This window comes from Phascolarctos cinereus, unplaced genomic scaffold, assembly GCF_003287225.1.
Source record: "Phascolarctos cinereus isolate Bilbo 61053 unplaced genomic scaffold, phaCin_HiC Scaffold_9;HRSCAF=440, whole genome shotgun sequence".
NCBI classification, from domain to species: domain Eukaryota; kingdom Metazoa; phylum Chordata; class Mammalia; order Diprotodontia; family Phascolarctidae; genus Phascolarctos; species Phascolarctos cinereus.
The window spans coordinates 231,799,943-231,805,942 of record NW_027556402.1 but is presented as its reverse complement, the minus strand read 5'-3'; positions in this window follow the sequence as shown (position 1 = coordinate 231,805,942).

Genomic DNA, 6,000 nt, shown 5'->3' with positions numbered 1-6,000 from the left:
TCAGGCCCCTCTCGGGTGATTGATCTATGAGCAAAGGTGGCCTGGTTCGGTGCTCTATTCTATGCATCTCTAACTTCCCTAGTTACTCATTAGTCATTAACAGTGTATTTGTGATTGGTGGTAGGTAAGTGCACAGACTGTGCATGTACTGTCCTTGAGCACAGCATGGGTTATACGTCATTGTAACTTGAGGCAGAGTTCCTGTTATTTTACTATATAAGTAAGTGCTTTGCTAGAAATAAATGGAATTCCTTCCATCCTGCCTCCCGCCTCATCAATGTGTATTCGAGATAGAAGATCAAGCTGGTCTTGAGTCTTCATTTTTTTTTTTTGGCTAGGCAATGAGGTTAAGTGACTTGCCCAGGGTCACACAGCTAGTAAGTGTTATGTGTCTGAGACCAGGTCCTCTTGAATCCAGGGCCGGTGCTCTATCCACTGCGACACCTAGCTGCCCCTGGTCTTGAGTCTTCAAAGTGAGCTGATTGAGCTGGTCACGACAGAATCTTAATTGGAGCATCAAGATGAGGACAGCTAGTATAGAGAAGGGCTTCTAGATTGTGTCATGTGAATATTGGTTGAAGAAATTGGGAAAGAGAAGAGTTAGGAAAAGTCATAGCTACCTTCAAATATTTGAAGGATTGTCACTTGGAAAAAGTAGAGAGTAAAATGTCATTGGGCCCATTTTACAGGTGAGGAAACTGAGGCTCAGAACGCTTATGTGACTTGCTTACAAGCATAAGTTCTAATAGTTGGGACTGGTTAGGAGTTGGACTTTGCCCTTTTAAAAACCCTGCACTAAAATGGAACTACCTTAAATTTCTCAAGGGGAAAGGACAGATGGAGGGGAGAAGAGAGAAATAGTACAAGAGAGACAAGATCAAAGGTGAACTCAACCTGTTTGAATATTCTGCCTGAGGTCTAGACATTCCCTGCAGCAGCATGATGAGAAGCTAATGTGGGGGTAAGATGAGGGCCAGGGCACAGAGGTGCAGCATCACATGATCCATTTCTCATGGCATTATGAAGTTTAACGAGATAATGCTTACAAAAACTCTTTTCATCTGAGGAAAGACACTTTGTGGGTATAGAACAGATTATAATTCCAAGGTTAGGAGGCTCCTCTGTGGTGAACTTTTGCATTTTGTTTTGGATTTTATCTTTGCCTGCCAATTAGTTGTCATTTGTTTAGTCAATATTCCCTATTATCTTCAAACAGACCCAGTTTTATGGGAGCCTCTGGTGGTATTTGAAACATGCCCTGCCTTGCTGCGCTGTCACACACTGCGCTGCAATTTTTATTATTTATGTTGAGCTGTTGACCTGGTCTCTGCCTACACATGGTTTAAAAAGAGAAGTTAGATTTAGGGAAATCACAAGACGCTGAAACGCTGTGCCTAACACCAGCTCATCAGAGCCTTGGTTTTTCAAGTTTGTATCCAAAGACATTTGGAGGAAAATTGTCTACCTTCCCATTGGAAGGATGTATGGATGCTTAGGATAGGAGAGCTGAGGGAAAAGGACAAAGAAGATAGATGAAAGTCCTCAGCAATTGAAGATGACCAAGAAACCAAGAATACTGAGATCACCCTTGGAGCAGTCCCACTATAAACAAGCCAAAGAGATATTACACAAAGATGGCGCCAGATGGAATCCATTAAAGTGGTTTTTCCATGATATGGTTGCCCCCCCAAAAAGCAATGGTGTTAAAGCAAGAGGCTGTTAATATCCACCCCCCCTTGAGACAAAGGCATTTGGTGACCCAGAAAGGAAGGTGAGAGTTGGAGACTCTCTGAAAAAGCCCCTGAAAGGCCTCCTTCCTCTTCTCTGCTTTCCAGAATTCTGAGGTGCCTTCAAGGCTTAGCAGAGGTGTCATCTCCCCTGATTCTCTTAGTTGTCAATCTTCTCTCCCTCCTCAAATTTATCTTTAGAATGATAGACTTGGAGGAACAAGGTATAATGCACAGGGGTCAGACACAAGTCTGCAAGATGCAAGTCACACATGGCCCACAATGCTCCTGAGAGCAGCCTGAAATACATTAAAAGGTATTGGAGAAAGATTTAATGAGCAAAATAATATGTAATAAATAATATTTAACCTAAAATTACAACAGAACAGATAATGTTACATTTTAAAACTAAGTCACTATAAACCCAGCAGGAATCTGCGCGTATGGATTAGTGACTCCCATTTCTATTTTATTTTGATACCACCAGTATAGTGGCTAAAGGAATCAGGAAAGCCTGGGTTCAAATCTTGATTCTCGTATGATTCTGAGCACATGATCTAATTTCTCTAGGACTCAGATCCTCATCTGTGAAATGAAGGGGACACTTTAGATGGACTCGGAAGTCCCTTCCAGCTCTAAATCCGTGGCCTTCAGGGTTGTCCATTCTGACTCCTTTCACATGAATTCCTTTTGGGTTCACTGGCTAGCCACTGCCAATTGACCCACAGTGAGATGTAGACGGCACTGCAGCTCTATTCACTAAGAGTGAGACACAGTCCACCAGCAAGCGGATGAGAATGTGTGTACAATTTTACTAGTCATATTACATAATTAATGACATAAGACAAAGAGATGGCCACAAAGAGAGCTGCTGCAAAGATTTTTGTACATATGGTTCCTTTTTCTTTTTATTTGGTCTCTTTGGTGTACAGCCCGGGTCAAAGGATATGTTTAATAGCCCTTTGGGCATAGCTCCAAATTGCTTTCTAGAACGCGGGACCAGTTCACCGATTCACCAGCAGTGCATTAGTGTGCCTGTTTTCCCACAGCCCCTCCGCCATTTGTTATTTTGCCTTTTTTTGTCAACTCAGCCAATCGAAAGGGTGTGAGGTAGACCCTCAGAGCTGTTTTAATTTTCACTCATCTAATTATTAGTGATTTAGAGTATTATTTCATGTGACTATTGATGGTTTGGATTTCTTCCTCTGGAAACTGCCTGTTCATATCCTTCGACCATTTGTCAACTGGGAACAACTCTTTATTCCTATAAATTTGAATCAATTCTCTATATGTCTTAGAAATAAGACCTTTATCAGAAAAACTTACTGCAAAGATATTTTTCCCATTTGCCTGCTTCTCTTCTAATTTTAGCTGCATTGTTTGTATGTGTGTGCAAAAGGTTCTTAATCTTTTGTAGTCAAGACTGCCCGTTTTACCTCCTGTAATCCCATCTCTCGTTTGGTCATGAACTCTTCTCCTATCTCTAGATCTACCTGTATTTTTTCCCATGCTCCTCTAATTTGTTTACAGTGTTACCCTTTATCTCTAATTGATGTACCTATTTGGAGCTTATCTTGGCATATAGCATGAGATGTTGGTTTATTCCTCGTTATGGCCAGATTGCTTTCCAATTTTCTTAGCAGTTTTCATTGAATAATGAGTTCTTACTTCCAATAGATAGTTTCATTTGGTTTATCAAACACTAGGTTATCAAAACTACCCTGTGTTCATTTTCTTCTGCGTACCCTACACCTAATCTTCCTCCTTGATCAACATGTTTCTTAACCAGTGCCAAATTGTTTTGATGATTGCTGCTTTGTAGTATAGTTTGAGATCTGGTACTGCTCACATGGGGGATTAAAAGATCTAAATAACCTCAGAATTTAAGTACAGGGTCAGAAATCAAGGCTAACAAAAATACTTAAAAAACACATTATTGGTGGCACACATGTGTCTTAAATCTAAGAGAGAAGGGACCTAAGATATGTCCTAAGATCTCATTAGAAGACATTAATTTAAATGCAACTGTTGTGAGGATAATGTAAAATGTAAACTTAAAACCTATAATATATCTGTCATGAACAAGTGTTGTAAGTTTTGGTGACTAAATAAAAATATTAAAAAAACAATAGTTTGAGAACAATAAGATATAACAAACCATTGTGTTTCAGTGCAAGGAAGTGGATACTCAGTTTCAGGTAAACAGCATTCTTATCTGCACAGAAATCTACCTGGAGATCAATTTATCCAACTCTTACGACTAGATGGAAATAAAACATCTAGTTTCATCTGAACAAATTCTGTGCTCACCAAACAACCTATAATTTAGTCTCCTGAGTAAACCTGCCTGCCAGGAGGGAGTGTCCCGTGAGAATGACAAGCATTGTTTAGCCTGCCAAGTATAGCAGATTGTCTATTAAAAATTAGACAAATGGAATTCTGGGTTACAAATCATTCTCTTCTGAGTTTGGTGAATGTGAATCAGCTGAGCGACCCTGGGCAAATCACCTAAACCCCATTTGCTTCAGTTTCCCATCTGTAAAATGAGCTGGAGAAGAAGATGGCAAACCATTCCAGTATCTTTGCCAAGAAAACACCAAATGGAGTCACAAAGATTTGGACTAGACTAAAATGACTGAATAACAACTGATGGAAAGCAGAAGGGGAAAAAAAGGCAATTATTATTTTGTTAAGGCATTATTCTTTTGAAATGTAAATTTTTCTAATTATATGATTTGTTTGTATTCTGATTTGTTAGTTTCCTCCCCTTTTTTGTTTGTGTTTGTTGAGATTGTCACTAAGTATACACTAGAAAAAAAATAATTTAAAGAGAAAGGCAAAAAGAATAGTTAATACTCATACTTCACAAGTTATTTTCAAAAATTGAGAAAGACAGCACCCTACCAGAATCCTTTTATGAAACAAATATACCTAAACAGGAAAAGAAAAACATAGAAAGAAAACATTGACTCAAAAATTGTTAAACAAAATTTTATTAAACAGATTACAGTGATTCATCTAAGAAATCTTTCATTATGATCAACCAAGATTTATACCAGAGATGCCAGTGTGGTTTAACGTTAGGAAAACAATCAACATAATCTATCATATTAAAAACTAAAACATCCCAAACTATATCATCTCAAGAAATGCCAAAAAAAAAAAACTATGACAAAGGGCAACTTACTCTTTTATACTAAAAACTCATCAAAGTATGGGCATAGAGGGATCTTTTTTAATATCATAAAAAGCATCCCTCTAAAACCAAAAGCAAGCATAATATGCAGTGAGGACACACTAGAATCTTTTCCAATAAAGATTTGAAGCAAGAACACCCACTTTCCCAACTATTATTCTGTATAGCTCTGAAAATGCTAGCAATAAGACAAGAGAAAAGAAATAAAGGAATAAGTATAGGTAAAGAGGAGATAAAACTATCCGTGTGCTGACAATATGATAGTTAACTTGGAAAATCCTAGAGAATCAACAAAGATGCTAATTGAGACAATGACTTCAGCAAAGTTGCAGGTTACAGAACAAATCCTTAAAAAATCAATAGCATGTCTATATAATAATAACAAAACACAAGAAGCAACTGAAAGAGAAAGCACATTCCAAATAACTCCAAAATACATAAAATATCTGGGGATCAACCTACCCAAATACACAAAAGACCTATATAAATTCAATTACAAAATGCTCCTTAAAGAGATCAAGAACTTAAACAGGTATATGGAATATACAGTGTTCATGGCTAGGCTGTGCCAATATAATAAATATGAGAATACGGCTAAAATTAGTTTATATTTTTAATGCTATACTAATTAAGTTACCAAGGGGATGCTTTGTAGGCCCTGATAAAATAATAACAAAATTTATCTAGAAAAAAAGATCTAGAATATTAAAGGAAATGATGAAAAGAAGTAAGGCCAAAGGGGAAGAAATAGCACTTCTAGACCTCAAACTGTATTATAAAGCAGCAGTCATCAAAACCATCTGGTATTGGTTAAAGACTAGAGAAATAGACTGGTGGAAAAGACTAGACAAGGAAGATTCAAAAACAATAGAACTCAATAACCTAGTGTTTGATAAAGTGGAAAACATAAATTACCTCAGGAAAAATTCCCTTTTTGATAAAAGCTTCTGGGAAAACTGGAAAGCAGCATAGTAGAAAGTAGGCTTAGAACAATACCTTATACCGTATTCCACAATACATTCTAAATGGATACACAACCTTAAAAATCATATTATAAAAGAAAAGAGAAACATATCA